We start from the raw sequence: 16,919 nt of genomic DNA, 5'->3' as shown, positions 1-16,919 counted from the left end.
TGAAATAGACATTGTATAAAATTGTTTTTATGTACAAAGATAATATTTCGTACTGTGAAACCAACATTCTAGCACACTACTTTAGGTAAACTAAACGACTAAATTCCGATGAACAGCAGCAGAGTTAATTTTTTTTTTACCTCCGGGATCACCGTTAGGTATTACTGCAGAGGAAGAGATGAATGACAATTTTTGTGGCGTGTGAAAATGCCATGCCTGACCGGGATTCGAATCCGGGACCTCCGGATGAAAGGCCGAGACGCTACCACTCGCGGCACATGAGTTAAACTGGTCTAATTCTTAAGTGTTTAGGTCAGTATTCTTAGTTACGAAAGGATAAGGCATAGATTAATAGATTTAGAAAAGAGATGTACGCAATTACTTTTTAATTCTATCAGATAATTTATTTTTTTTCATTGATAATCTTAGCTAATTTCTTTGTATTTACTGCACCAATCCCTTTGCAGTCTATGTCTGAGATTTGTATTATCTTTTGAATAAAAATATTTCATTACGCTTTGTGTGATTTTTTGTTACTTTCTTGTACAAAGTAAAGAAATAATTGTGATCGCGAAAAATTTATGTATTTAGATTTCAACGGAAGTATCCATTTTGACCATCCCTGAATCCATTTTGACTAGTTTCGGCGTGACGCCTGTACGTATATATGTATCTCGCACAACTCAAAAAGATTAGCAGTAGGATGTTGAAATTTTGGATTTAGGACTGTTGCAACATGTAGTTATGCACCTCCCAGTTTGATTGCAATCGACTGGACCAAAAGTGTCCAAAAAAGCCCGAAATCCAAAAAATCTGGATTTTGGACTTTTTCTTAACTGCAGTAATAAGCTCTCATTGAGAGGTATTCAACGATATATCGTAAGTGGTACTTATTTTCATTGGTTCCAGAGTTATAGCCAAATCAAATTTTAATTAATGAAATATTTGATCTTACAAGGGGAAGGTATTCCCCTATATACTAGGGGTTCGAATCAGACTTCATTTCTTTTTTTAACTTTTTATTTTTTTAATTTAAATATATTGATTTATTAATAATTATTAACTGATTGTAAAAAAAAAAATTACAATAAATAATAATTCAATAATAACAATAAAAAAAAAGAAAAATACAAGAAGTTATTAACGAAATAAAATTTTATGTACTTTTCATTTTAAAATAATGTGTATATGTAATTTAATAGGCGTACAAGGAAGTGATGTGGTGTCCACATCAAATCTTTTTTTTAAATATTTGAAATTTCTGAAATTTTCTATACTGAATTAACACTTTTTTAAATGATTTATTAACCACTGAAACCTAGAAAGTTTGTACTAGATTGTATACCGTAATAAAATGTTTTTAGCATGTCAAATAATGTTAAGACTAGAAATTTAAACCTTAAAACCTTTTGGAAGAAATACTGAGATGCTACCTCCGAAAGAGAAATCTTCTAATTTTATAAATTAATTCACGTTTCCTTTAAAAAAGATCATAGCTTTTAACTCAGTACATAACAAAACCTAAACTAACATTTCGTTAATAAACTAAACAAATTTAAGATGATTTTTTTTCAGAGAATAATGTTACAAGAAAAAGGAAACAAAGAAAATCGTAAGTAGAGGAAATAAGTAGGCCTGACTGATATTGTAATGCAACTGAATTAATTTGTTTAAAGATTCTCTTTAGAAAATATTATAAAGGAAATACTGCACTGAACTGTGGGAAAAATGTTTGCCTTGAACAAACAAATTATAAAAAGCTATTGTTAGAAATTATAAAAATATTCATACCAGTTCATTATAAATTAATAACATTTTCTCCTCTGAATATTAAATTATTAGTTGCAGACGTTACTACTAACAATATTGTAGCTGATATTTAATTGGAGTATTATTATTTAACTATTATTATGAAAGGAAAAAAAACAGGAAGAATGGACAGCTGTTACAAAGCGACCACAGAAGTAAACTGTAAAAAAAAAGAAGTTGTAGGAGGAGAGAGAAATTATATACTGTTAAGGGTAATGAAAATAACTAGTGAATTCTGTATTTTTGCGGTTCTTCTTTCTATTATGTTTCATATTCTTTGAGCTAAATAATTGAGACGACACAATATCATCATTTAGAAAGTTTTCAGTTTGATTTTTTTTGTCCTACTAATCTAAAATACGTTTAAAAACTATTTTTGTTATAAGTAGTTTCCTATATTAAACTTTTATAAAAAATGAATAATTATAATAACAAATAAATTTAAAAAAAATAATAATAAATAAATTGTACCAGGAATATAAAATGAATTGTTCTAACCCAAAACGATCTATTTTGAGGTATGAAAACCGAAAGTCGTTTTTTAAAACTAGGCCGCTATTTTAGTTAGTATTGCCATTGCTCGATGAATTTCTACGTCAAAATCTTTCTTTTCAATATCTTTTGAACGAAGTGTCACAACTGTACTCGTTACCTTTAAAAGCTTTTAACTACCCTTATAGGTTTTTGTGGATGTGGTGTTCTCATATCAAAAAAATTGATCGTTAGGAGCTTTTGCTAAATTTCGTTTTTTTGATTAACTATTGAAAAGTTATTTAATAGTGTCTATACTTTATCATCACTATGTATATTGACTAAGTTAGAAAGGAGATGGAAACATTTTTTAGCGTTTATAAAACATGTATAATTTTCTCTGAGTCTTAAAAAAAAATCCACAAATCTTACAATAAATTCATTGGAGAATGATTATCCATTTTCGTAGTAAATAAAAAAAAACGTTAGTAAAAAAGAAGATGTTGCCGTAAAGAATTCAAGATCTATGTTTGCGCCAATAGAACAAAATCTAATTCGACAACCAACTGTAGGTACACATACTGTCGCTCTACCACTTCGGTTTCCGCTCAATTACCCAATGATATTGGTTCTAACAAGTATCTCGGTGAACAAAGACCATATGATTTTTAGAGAAGGATTAATAGAGATTTTACAGTACGTAGCAGACAAATCTCTATCTAATCTCAGGACTAACTTGAATAAATACAAGATTAATGATTAATACTTCAAGTCACCTGTACTGAATAGTAATTTGTTTAATTCTACAAACTCAGCTGTTTATTTTACAAAAATGATAAATGTAATTTAATTTGTGATATAGGTCCTGAAACTCGTTGTCTTATTTTAAATATTATTAAGACGTTTTATCAGTGCCATCCATATACATGATCGTTTGATGTTCACAACAAATAATATAAAAAAAGAATGATATCTTCGTTTGATGTCACAACAAATTTAATAAAAATAACCACAGAATATCCGCTGCTCCTGTTCTCTAAATTAAGGTTAGTGTATAAAAAAAGGTTTTAATACTTTAACTACCAAAATGTATCTGCTTCAATATAACAGCTTCAGTATAAAGCCCATTTAAAGAGCAGTCAGCAGTTAATAAATTTACAATAAAAAAGAGAACGGCGTTCCTCTTTTGTGGGAAAATCCCCTTTTGGTGTAAATTAAGAATACATATGTATACATTATTATTATGAACCTGTTTGGGTGTGTGCGTGTACAGAATGTCTGCAATGAATTAAGTATAAGTTAATAATTTTACGATAATAATTTATCGCAGGTTTTATCAAAGCATCGTTTAAAATTATTCAATGCAACTTTTATGTTTAATGTATCAAGTATTTCTTATATAATTTGTAATAATTATGGAAAAAATAAGATAAATACATAATAAAAAATATATAAAATTTATCAGAAACCCTTTAATTTCAAGCCTAATATAATCACAAAAAACAGCTGCCTTAATGTAGATAATTCCCACGTCCGGAACATATCATCTACGTTCCACGTCCAGGGCAGTAACTAATAGGACAATACTTATAGCTGGCTAATGGGGCTCGGAAATGTTAACCTTCATTTGACCTGATTTCCATCTACAGGTCACTCACTATAAGGACTGGATTTTTTTGGCCACCTGCAAATCACCCGCAATTGAAAACGATTCCGGATACGGAATTATACCGCCTATAGACCTGGCGATGTGGCGGTTAGGGTCGATTTGATTGCAGGTGTAACAGAGACCCTTCCGTTGTTCACATGTTCCCCGCGATGTATGCCGGTGTACGAGAGCCCCGAAAGCTTCGATGAGTAGGGGCTGGAGTCAATGCAGAGATTGCATATCCACCCTCTGCCAGTATATAAGCCGATTCCACCGGAGTACGGGACCAAACCTCCAGGGTTGGCAGCACTGGAGTAGAGGTGTACCCAACGGCTACCCTTGCTACAGATGATTAACTGATCATGTAAGTTGAACAACTTATTGTGGCAGAGGATTCACGTAAACACCTAAGTTTAGAATTTAACCGTTTCTTGAAGTGAAACGGAAGAAGAGTCATGAAACAGGAAAAGCACATTATAGGAGGATCTCAAAACTTGGTTTGAATTAAGAGACAATATTGATGCTGATTTATAAAATGGCGAAGAAGAAAAATAGCTGCTTACCTACATGCCAGCAAATTACTATTGCGTTTATAGTAAGCCTTCAGTTAGTGAAGGCATTTTTTTTTTTTTTTTTTTTTTTTTTTTTTTTAGTGAAGGCTTACTATAAGTTAAACGGTTATGGTTAGTATGGTTATGGTTGACTGAGAATCCTCCAAGTGAAGACACTTTACACCTGAACATAGAGTTCTCAAATTTACATGGTATTGTCAAGACTTTTTGTGCGTTTTATTTTTGTGTGTTTAATGTTCTAATTTTTTTTTTGCGTATTTATGAAAATGTCAGGCCCCTTTACTCCCTGCAAATTTTATAAGTGTACATTTAATTTAAAAGTTTCACGTTATAAAAATGTAACGACCCTGTGTACACCCTTAAATCTGACGATCATGCTAATGATTTTATTCTTTTTTAATCAATGTCATGTGTGTTAATGACCTTGGAAGCCGATGTACATACAAAGCCAAAAAATAAAAGAAAACACAGTTGCAAACTAGAATTGGTGAAAAATTTCGCTTATTATTTATTTATTATTTTAAAAGCGTAAAAACACATTTTGATTATTTCCTCAAAAATGTTTTGGAAGTGAGATATTTTTTGGTAAATATTCATTATTATTATTATTATTATAAAGTTTCATTACCCTACTGATTATAATTAATCAGTAGATAAGCTATATAATAAAAATTATTCTAATTGTTTTATATTCGCATTTTTCAGTTAAAATTGGTAAAAATTATGGAATTTCATAACAAAATTATGGAATTTCATAACAACTGTTATCTTATAAACCTTTTGTTTTCACTTAAAAAAAAAAATTGTATATTTCATCATTATGTATAAAAAATCCTATTAGTTTTTCCTTTCTGAAAGAAAAATAAACATAACGAAATGATTATCTTAGAAAAGTAACTTTGGAACTGACAAAACGAGTAATCTCATTCTTCCTTTTCGTTAAAAAAAAAATCGGGCACAACCTTTAATCTTAAGTCATGAATTAATAAATAAAAAAAATTACAATATTAAAAAAATTAAAATTATAAAATATTAATATAATCCGAAAAGAAATCATGAAGAATTAAGCTTTTGGTATTACAAACAATAAAATGGTATATTATTAACCGACAAAATAAATGAAAATATATTATGACGGTTTTTTTATCAGATGAAGACTTTTTTACTAATGAATATTGAGTAGGAAGAGTCCATGCTGACAGGACTAAATTTTAATAAAAGATAACAATTCAAAGTTAAACTGTGAAAAAATATGAATTTTTAATAAAATGCAAATAAAATATCTGTCACATTATACGTCATAATGAAAATTCAAAATGTATTTTAAACTGCAAATAATAAGTTTAAGCCAAGCAATAAAATGTTTTACGTAGTATTTAATCTTTATATATATATATATATATATATATTTCTTGTGTGCGTGTGTATGAAAGTGAACTCCTCCTAAACGGTTGGACTGATTTTTATGAAATTTTGTGTGTGTGTTCAAGGGGATTCGAGAATGATTTAGATTCATAATTTGGTCCATTGGAAAATGCTTTTTTAATTAATTTTTTATTTATAAGTAGTTGTTGATTTTGGAATGTTTTACATTGGATCCGGCAGACTGCACTACCATCGCAGTATCGAATATTCAATAATATTCTATTTTAATTTTAGTTTGTCCCGACAGTTGGTGCTGCGATCAAATTGAGAAAAATATTTCGTAATTTTGTGTTACAAAAAATCGCGAGAAAACAGTTTTTTAATAAATAAGTGGCTAATAAATCAGATGGAAATGTAAACAAAGGAAAACCAATCAGATCAATGCAAGATGGCCGCTGTCAAACACAACGACCAATCACAAAGAGCCCGTATGGCCGTTGCCAATGTAAACAAAATCACAACTGATTAAGTAACAAGTAGGCAGCACTGCGATCGCGTTTAGAATTGTGCGCGTATTGGGAAATATTATATTATTATTTATTGAAATAACGTTTTAAAGTGTAATTAAAAAATATACATTTTGCAAATTTGTAAGGTACAGTATTGAAGTGAAAATGTTTTTTAACTTATTTATGTGTTGTTGATCTTGGGATGGTTAAGGTTCACAATTGGGTCCGGTAGTCAGCGTGTGGGTCCGGTAGGCAGAGCTGCGATCGCCTTTTAGAAATTTTTTTTAATTTTTGGTTTATCAGTCAAACCCGGTAGTTGGTGCTGCGATCGGATTCTAGGAATTTTTTTTGTTCTGTTGCTTTTTCGCATATCAGTTACTTGCGTCGTAGCTTAGTGTTGTTCTTACATTAAAATTCGTATTTAGAGAATAGTTTGAATTAAATCCGATAGGTAGTGCTGTTTTGACAATTGGATTTATTTACAATCTGAATTTTATAAAGTTAAAGGTGAAATTTTATAAGGTTCCGTAATGTTTTGTAAGTTTCTTAATGTTCAGTATTAATTGTAATGATTTTGCAGCCACAACACTTTTCGTTAAAAAATTATTTTCCACCGAATACTGTGATTAGAGAGTGGTGTGAATTAAATCCGATAAGTAGTGCTGTTGTTTTGCTATTTGGATTTATTTACATTTTATAAAGTGAAAGGTTAAATTTTGTTAAATTGCTAATGTTCATGTTTTTTAAGGTTTTATGAAACTTTCAATTGTTGTCATTTAATCTGTATGTATACTCACATCTAGCAATAGCGAAGCATTGCCGAGTCTGCTAGAATTGCGCGCTCATTGAGAATATTACATTATATTATTATTTATTGAAATAACGTTCTAAAGTTTAATTAAAAAAATGTACATTTAAAAAGTGAGTATTTTACATGAATTTTAATGATGTATACACGCATTCAATAACAATCATCTTAACCTACAAATTTAAATTGTCAGTTCTCATTTGATTCTATGCAACTTATGAAGTATTGAACGGCTCTTTGAAAATAAAAATTTAAGTTTGTAAAATAAATTATAACATTTATAAAATTAAAATATAAGTTACTTGTAATATAGATAAAGTATATTTAAAAAATTTAATTTATAATGTTTTAGCTGATTAATTTTATAAAAAGTTTTCTAAACTTATTTTTAATTTACAATTATCTAAAATTTGGTAAAATAGATGTTAAAATAAAGAATGAGAAAAATGATAAAAATTTCTACTAAAATTTTAACTACGTTGCTTTTTTACAGTGCTTTAATTTTTTTATTAATTGATTAATTAAGCTGTTACATGGTTATGAAACATTAAAATTATTAAATGAAGAAAAAAATATGTAGGAGGTACTTTTTTAGAATGATAGGTGAAAATTAGTAGTGATGTGGATGAAAATTTATTAATAACACTTGTTATTAATTTTACGACGTTTCGATTTTTTAATTCAATTTTCATCGGACATCTCAATATTTAGTGAAAATAAATAAATATTAACCATACTACACATAATTAATCAATAAACCCATTACAATAATACAACAATCACAAACTGAAAATATCATACTAATAGTCATTTTAATGAAATTTAGAACACATTCCTGCTAATTTTAACTTAATTAAGTTACTTATCTTTATGTGTGTGCATTTATTACAGAATAATGCCGCGTCAGGACAATGTCTGTCGGATCCGCTAGTATATATATATATATATATATATATACTGTTTTTAAAAAAACAAACAAACACATTGTTCTGAACTTTTTAATAAGCATTTAGTCGATAGATATCTAGCTGTAGATGGATACGGTCGGGTTTTTCTTGCTCCATGTATTTTCTGTTGTTATTGAGTTTTTTCTTTACAATTTTGTAGTTTTTTGTTTGTTGTTCGTTTTTAGTTGTGGTGTTCCGTTTTTATTGAATGTTTGTGTTTCGTTACAGTTTAACCTTACGTTAACCTATATTTGGTTGCGCGTAAATTATTCGTTTTTATTATTATTTACGGTAGTTACGTCCAGTTTTGTTATGTTACATTAAGTACGGTGTTTACTTTCTATTTTGTCGTTTGGTTTAAATTAAATAACGTGTTTTACATTTTTATTTTGTGTTTCGTCTACGGTTGCCAAAGTCTATTTAATTAGCATAGCAATCGTCAGATCTTTTTGTTTGCATAGACTTAGGAATTCTTTTTTTTTGGTGTTTGGACTAAGGAAATTTTTGGTATTTTGCCTCGTCATGTCGCATCCTCGGGGGTCGAAGGGTTCGGGCCCGCCTACCGGCGATGATAAGTGTCCCTCCCGAGATGATTTTCCATCCGGATTTCGTTCGTCCGCGGAGACGGGGGGGCCGTCGCAAGACTGTGGTAGTACAGGAGGCTCCCTCTGATAGTAGCTGGACTAATAGCGCTGCAGAGGCCGAGACTGAAGAATATCGACGTATTGAGGCATCTCGTTTGGAGTCCAGACATGGAGAGGAAGATGAGATTAGATGATGAAATGGGGGGTGAACAACTGGCTTCGAAACCATCGGGGAAGCGGAGGCTGCGACTCCCCCCCCCCCTCTTGTGCAGAAGAGAAGAAGAAGCCGAAGGCTAGTTGAAGGGGCTCTGTTCTGCAGGGAAGAAGTTTCTGATGAAGAGACACGCGGTTTTTCACAGGTAGCGTCCGACATAGAAGAGAAGGAGCCAGAGGAAATGAGGGGACTGATAGCGAGAGTAATAAGCATTTAGTCAAAACAATAAAATCAATTATTTATTTTGTAAGCTGCAATGAGCTTCCATAAGCTTAAACACTGTGCTTCCTCAAAGTATTGTAGGTAGTTGTTGCTATATATTTAATATATTGAGGAAACTATTTAGTATGCAATCAAACAATACATTTAAACTGTACTGTGTTCGTCTAATGCGAGTATTTTATGAAATTTAATGTACCGGTATTTGTTGACTTCATATTGTTGGAATTAGTTGAACTCATTGTTAACAGCTCTTTTTTTCGGCTGATTTTCCACGGCTGTGATACATATAAGGCATCTCAGATATAAGAAGTCCTAGTCAGATCTGTTTTCTCTGAGAGTAATGATGTTCATTAAACAGTCACTCCCTGAGGTACAAAAATAAAGATGTCACTTAAACAGCTGCAACATCTCTGCATTTTAAGTAGGCTTAATATTGCGATATCCAACAGTTTGACTTCGTGAAGAATGCAGCAGGAAACCACATGCTTATTTTTTTCATTAGCGGGCATGGGATTTTTGTTATCTTCAAAATATATTTTATTACACGTATGTAGAGAGTATCACGAGGAAACCGACATAATTCAAACGTGTATTCCTCTCATCAGCATAATGAAAAACGTTTACATAAACATAGATCTGAAAATCCTTCATTAGCGAGTTACGGCTAGCAAAAGATTTCGCCGGAATTCAGCTCCCCTGGTGAAATGAGGTCGATTGAAATTTTTACGACGTTAAGTGAGGGGCGAAATTAATGGTTTCGTATGGTTTTTGAACTGAAAAGTTTAATAAAATATGTTCCAGGACTGTATCTCTAGTAGTTTTCATAATAATCGAAGTAAAGCTGAAAAATTTGTTGCTTGAAAACCTTTTTTACTTGCTTTTCTTGCAAAAAAACTCAAAATGTTTTTTTGTCATGTTTGTCCTCAACTCTTGCATCCATAATTTACCGTATTTCCTGACACTGCCCATTGATGAAATTCTGTACATTTACTAAAGTCGGTTGACGGTGCAATATTCCATCGTTACTTTTGCAAACATCTTCCCGTACTGGGCAATTTAAGGATGCGGGTTCACCCTTAATTTATTCCCGTACGATTACGATTTGTAAAATCTGCAAAACGGCTATGTGGGGTTTCAATATATGATATCTTTTGAAATGCAAATTAACCTACTAATTAAACTCATGCAATGTAGAATAATAATTTGATTAAAATATGACTAAAAAGTATAAAGCAAATTTTAAAAAATTTTGAAAAATGTTTGTAATATTATTAGGTTTGCAATACAATAACTTGTTAAATGGCTAATAAATGCGTAAAATTTATTATAAAAATCTTGTAGAGAATTTAATTCTAAAAATAGTGATGTAAATAAATCCAATAAAAATCAAATAAACGTTTTAAAAAAATAATATATTTATATATATATCAAATTCGCCAGATTCCACGTGGACACATCAAAAATAAACGATTTTACCACATTACAAGGCCATTACAAGGTTCATCTTTCTGCTTGCCATAAAATGGTTTGTAGCAACTAAAAAGACCATAAAACGTCTTGGACAGAGCCATCACATCAAAGTAGTATACAGATCTATAACTAAACACTATTTTTAAAATTTAACATTAAATTAAAACTTAGGAAGAAAATGAATTTAAAAACTTCGTGTGGCCTATAGCTTTTAACCAGTATCTGTCAGAAAATAACATAACCTGGGGGCAAAAGTGAGAGAAAGCGGATCGGTTACCAGACTTGCATTAGATTTATTAGATTTGACCTCATGACCTACCTAAGTAAGAGGGCAGATTCTAATAGCTTGAACAATTGTACTGTTGGATATGCTTACATGAAATGGCTGATAGAGGTCAAACCATAAACTGCTGGTCATTTTTGCCGTTCTGTGAAAAAAAAACCCAGAGAGTAGTCCTGCTGGCTAAACCACAGACCGTTACCTACCCCCATACCGGCTGAGTCAGCAGACAAGTTCACTGCTCAATTCAACGAAGAGGTAAGACACTCTGATTTTGTGTAGTAAACAGCTACTGAGTAGAACTAACTAATACAGAGAACAAAATAGGTATAACTGAAAAATGTGGTAAAAAACCTAGCTAACGATATATCTGGTCTAAAGATGTTATTAGTATCATTACTATTATTATTTCTGTCAGTGTCTCTTTAACCAATCAGAATATCAGAAAAATCGATAGTCGGTGCTTGGGGTCAGAGAATCGATAATAGTAATAATAAATCAATTTGGTTGTATATCAAACGTTCCATTACAAAATTAATAATCGTTCTATGTAAATGTGTTTTGTTCTATATAACAAATTCTGCGTCTCAATCTGCAACGCACGTAGATGCAACGGAGGACGTTGAAGTAACCGAGGACGACCGAATAAAAGATGGTCGTTGGTACGGGCTGAATAAATCTATCCTTGATATGGCAAAGAAGATGATTAAGTAACTTGTGATGTTCCGACAGATATTTCCAGTCCAGGTAAATCCCATCGGAAGTATGGCTTTCTAAGTCTTTTTTTTTTTTTATAACTATCTTAATTTTTCTTTCAATGTACATATTAATATTAGTAAAAATCGAACGGAAATAAGAAATATTTATTTAATAAGCTTTTTTTTTTAAGTTTATGCTAATTTTTTATATTCGTATAATCAAGCTGAATTACAGGTATAGGTTAATTTTTTACTGATATATGAAAATCTTTCTGTTACACTGTGACAGTAAATTTAACTAAAACTTAACTCCAATTTACCACATTTTTTATTTAAAGTATTAAGTAATGTACTCATAGCTTACATATTTTATGAAAAAGCATCGTTATATTATTAACTTTAAATTACAGATTTATAAACCAAATAAATTTAAATAGAATTATTCATTTACAATTTATTTTTTGTTAAATATATTCCGTTAATCTAAAAAAAAAGTTGAAACGTACTGTAATAAATTATCACGGTAGAAGTAAGATTGTTAGACTAAGTATTAGCGTTCAACGCTGCAGTAAACGTAGTTTAGGAAGATTCTATGTTGTTTACTAAAGCCTATAACAACTTTTTTAAGTTGTTGAATTTTAAATAAAAAAAAAAGTTAGGTTAGCCTAGTTAAATACTTTTAACTAATACGTTTTATTATCAGAATTATTCTCTACTATAAATTTTAAAAGTTCTCATTACCACCCCATTTTTCATCTCTCAGTTTATACTTCATTTATTTAATTAATTTTTATTTCAGTGCTGTAAATTAACCTTACTTGTTTTTTTTAACCTCCGTGACCACCGTTAGGTATTGCTTCAGAGTATGAGATGGATGACAATGTAGCGTGTAAAAATGCCATGCCTGAACCGGGAAAATTAACCTTACTTGTTTATATATAAGGTTACCTTATTAACAAAACTATGTGTAAATATTCGTTACATTTAAATTTTGTTTAAGATTTAATAAGTTACTAATTAAAAAAACATTCGAACAATATCCACTTATAACTCACTAATGTAAGATTGGTTTAATTATCAACCGTTTTTTTTTTATTTCTTGACATTTTGAGATTCCTTGCTGCAAATATTAAAATTTTGTTTAAACAATTATTCTTAAAGGTGTTTATTTGACTTTATACATAGGAACAGTTTAGCCACGAAGTTTTTACTCTATGTTGCGATTGCATTACGAAGAATTAGAAGATCCGAGTTCACGAGATAAATTAAGCGCCATAAATTAGGTGCTTATTGTAACTTTTTGTAAACTTACCGGGTAATAGTGGAAAAACGTCCTGGGAATATCTATAGCAAAAACCTACTCCATAAAACTATACAAATATCAAGGGTGCCATAGTTCAAAGAGGTTCCTTAACATTGATTCAATGATTATCGAAAAGATTACTGGGAAAAATTACAAACAAACTGATTTTCCTCAGATAGTGAGGCGAGGCTCAGATATCTTAAAGTGAAACACTTGTCCAACCTCATGCTTTTAGAATTACAACTGAACTATGCAATCGGTTCAGCCAGATTCTAAGGGCTGATATTCTGGGGTCTTCAAATATCTGTTTCGGGGTTTATTGATTTGAGGTCCGAACTCTACATTCCTTGGGAGGCAGCTACATGCCTAGCGTAATCCGTACACAGTAGTAATACATCTAGTGTACATCCGTAATGTGTGTAATATCCCTAGAGTGTTAGTGATCGCTAGATCGCTACGAAAAGATGTACTATTAATACCAATAAAGAAGAAGAAAAAAGAAAAATTTTAAAAACTTCATTCGATGAATTTTATTTATCTAAAAATGAAAAAAAGAACTTTAAAGAACATTAATGAAATATTACATATTGGTAATGAAGCGTATTTCACCTAAGAAATAATAAATGATAACGTTTAAAAAATATTTTTTTATCTGAATAATGTATACAATTATCAACACATAAAAGAGTAATCGTTTTTAATATAATAAGCATAAACAACCATTTTAATAGTTGACGTAAAAAAAATTATCTTCCTCCTCACGTACTCACTTTATCAGTTTCGCTCTCTATTAATAGAGAGAGATGCTTACAATTATTTGCACTTCCAATCAATAAATATATATATATATATATAAATATTTGTAAAGTATACTTCTATTTTTAAGTTTACATTTTCGGTAAAAGGAAATTAAATACATCCAGACAATTTCGATTAAATAACTTTGCCTATCCTTTCTAATAAAATAAACTAAATTTATTTTCAAGTAAAACAAGTAATTTAATTCTTAAAAAATATATATATAAAAAAAGATCCATGAAGAAATAAATTCACATCAAAATATATATATATTTCTTCATGGATCTTTTTTTTTGTGGGATTAACCTCTAATTGATGTGATATTTTTATAAAGATCTTTTTTATATTATTAATATTACTTGTTTCTTCACATTCGACTGTATTTCGAGGTAAATCTTTTTATTTTAATAAATAAAATTTAAAAATAATAATTTTAATAAATGAACCAGTGCTTGGAAACGAAGAATTTTAATCATTGGGTTTTTAAAATTCTAACAGACAATTTTTGAATAAAATAATAATAAGAAACATATAATTGCCATGAGGTAAATAATCCCCACGTCCGGAACCCATCATTTACGTTTCACATCCAGGGCTGTAACAGCTGCACATAAGTACAATATATATATATATATATATATATATAGCTGGCTAACGGGAATCCGAGTGTTTTCCTCGGAAATTTAATTTTCTTTTGACCTGGGTCGGCTACCTACAGATCATCCCCAATTGAAAACGGTTTTGGATAACACCATATTTAGAACTGGCGATGTGAGCTAGGATGTATGTTATTGCAAGTGACAGAGATCCTTCCGTTGTCCACATTCCCCCTGAGATGATAAGCGAGTTGTAGCGTAAAGATAAAAATCTGTCATTCAAATAGTTACCGTCTCATTTACTTGAAAATGTGCTATTGAAAAAGTGATTAATGATCGACTCGTTTGGATTTTAGAAAGAGGAAGTCCTTTATGTTCTCATCTAGCAGTAACATTCAACTACTAACCAAATGATCATTTTAGAAAATATCATATACAACAGTTTCATCACTAGGAAACACTATGTTGGAGTCTTCATTGATCTGCTGAAGGTTTTTCATATGACTTGGCGTCATGGAATAATGCTTCGACTACATGAGTGGAGCATTCGTGGCAATCCACCGGTATTATTTGGCAACTACATGAACGATCGGTTTTGTAGTGAGTACTCGTCAGAAAAATAGATTGAAAATTGGTATACCACAAGGATCGCCGTTAAGCGGTACCTTGTTCACCACTGGCATCAATAAACAGATATTAGCCATTCCACTAGTAATCATCAAAAGCGTGCAATCATATGCCAGTACAGTTACGGTGAGTTGTAACGAGCGAAAAACGCCCTTAACGAAGCTGTAAAGACTAACGAATTCAAATTTCACAAGAGAAAACTTGCTGTGTACACTTCTGTAGAAGAGAACTCCTCACTGTAGTCTAGTTTTGACCATCGATGGTCATCCTATTCAGTACTAAGATAATATGTGTTTTTTAGGATTATTATTAGATAAGTCCCTCACTTGGGGATTACACGTACAGGATCTGAGTATTTGATGCAAGAAAACAAAACTTCATTAAATGTTTATCGAAAATCAATCGGGGTTCAGATATAAAGAGAGTTTCCGCTGATTATGTAAAACATGGATTCAATCGTTGCACGATTACGGGTGTATTGCATATTCATCAGTTTGAAAGTCGTATCTAACAAAGTTGGACGTTACACGTAACAACGGAATCAGGTACGCCACAGGTGCTTTCCGTACAAGCCCGGTGATTTGTTTAATGCCGAAAGCCAGCGTAATGCAATTACATACATAAGAAAGATCTTACTATTAAGATATGCTGCACATAAATAAGCTTTTCTTACAAATGTAAATTACATAACCTTTAATAACAATCCTTTGGCTTCATTATATGAACATCGTGCTACCTGTTTTACAACGCTTGGAATACGACATCGTGAATTAACAACGAAACATGGAAATGTTTCTTTACCGAATGCATTAACTATTTCTACGAGAGAAATACCTCAATGGCTTTCAGCAAGTGTAAACACAAGATCGGATTTCCCTTATGAAAAATAAAAGAGAAACCAGCAGTGTTCATCCAACAGAAATTTTGTCAATCATCAGTTGCTATGAAGGATATATAAAAATCTATACTGATGGTTCTATAAGTGAACATGGTGTTGGATGCTCTATATACGTAAGTGGCGAAGTCAATTCGTGGAAACTACCCTATTTGAGGCAAATGTTAAAAATCGTCTAACACCCTCTGAAACTTGTGAAGTAACGAATGAGGGAGACTAAATACGAAATTAAATGCAATTAAAAGTTCTCCGTATAAATAGAAGAGCGACGCGAAACTGACTCGTCGAGAACAACTGGCGGTTACCAGACTCAGAATCGATCACAGATGAATAACAAGTTCATAATATTTATTAACCAGCGAAGAAAGACCAATGTATATTATATGTGATAAACCACTGTTAAGACATCTTCTATAACAGACAGCACGAATATTTGCGGACCTCAGAAAGAGGTATCAACTAAGAAATAATATTACTGTTGATTTATTAAATCGCAAAGAAGAAAAAATAGCTGCTTACCTACACGCCAGCGGACTACTAACGATTTTATAGTAAGCCTTCGACGAAGTCAGTATGAGTTATGTTTGACTGTAAGTGCTGTTTATAAAGGCCCTTTAACCCGAACATACAGTTCTCAAATTTACTTGGTATTGTCAAGACCCTTTTGTGTACTTCATTTTTACTGTGTGTTTAATGTTAAAGTTTATTTTTTTATTTTTTTGTTTTTATGTAAATGTCAGGGCCCTGTACTCTCTGTAAGTGTTATACGTGTGCGTTTTTTTTTAAAGTTTCATGTTATGTTTATTTTTATGTTTTAATTAAAATGTTAGGGCTCTTTACACCCTTATTTCTAATAATCCTGCTGGTGATTTTAATTCTTTTTTAAACAATTTGACGAGGACTAGAAGATCTTAAAAGTCGATGCCCACATAACGAAAAAAAATTTTAAATGTAATAATATAACTTTTTTATTTAGGAACTATGTCAAGACATACATTGAATTTTCTTTTTGTCTTCAGTCATTTGACTGGTTTGATGCAGCTCTCCAAGATTCCCTACCTAGTGCCAGTAGTTTCATTTCGGTATACTCTCTACATCCTACA

The sequence above is a fragment of the Lycorma delicatula genome, chromosome 2 (assembly GCF_047948215.1).
Source record: "Lycorma delicatula isolate Av1 chromosome 2, ASM4794821v1, whole genome shotgun sequence".
Classification (NCBI taxonomy): Eukaryota; Metazoa; Arthropoda; class Insecta; order Hemiptera; family Fulgoridae; genus Lycorma; species Lycorma delicatula.
This window is presented reverse-complemented; position numbering follows the sequence as displayed.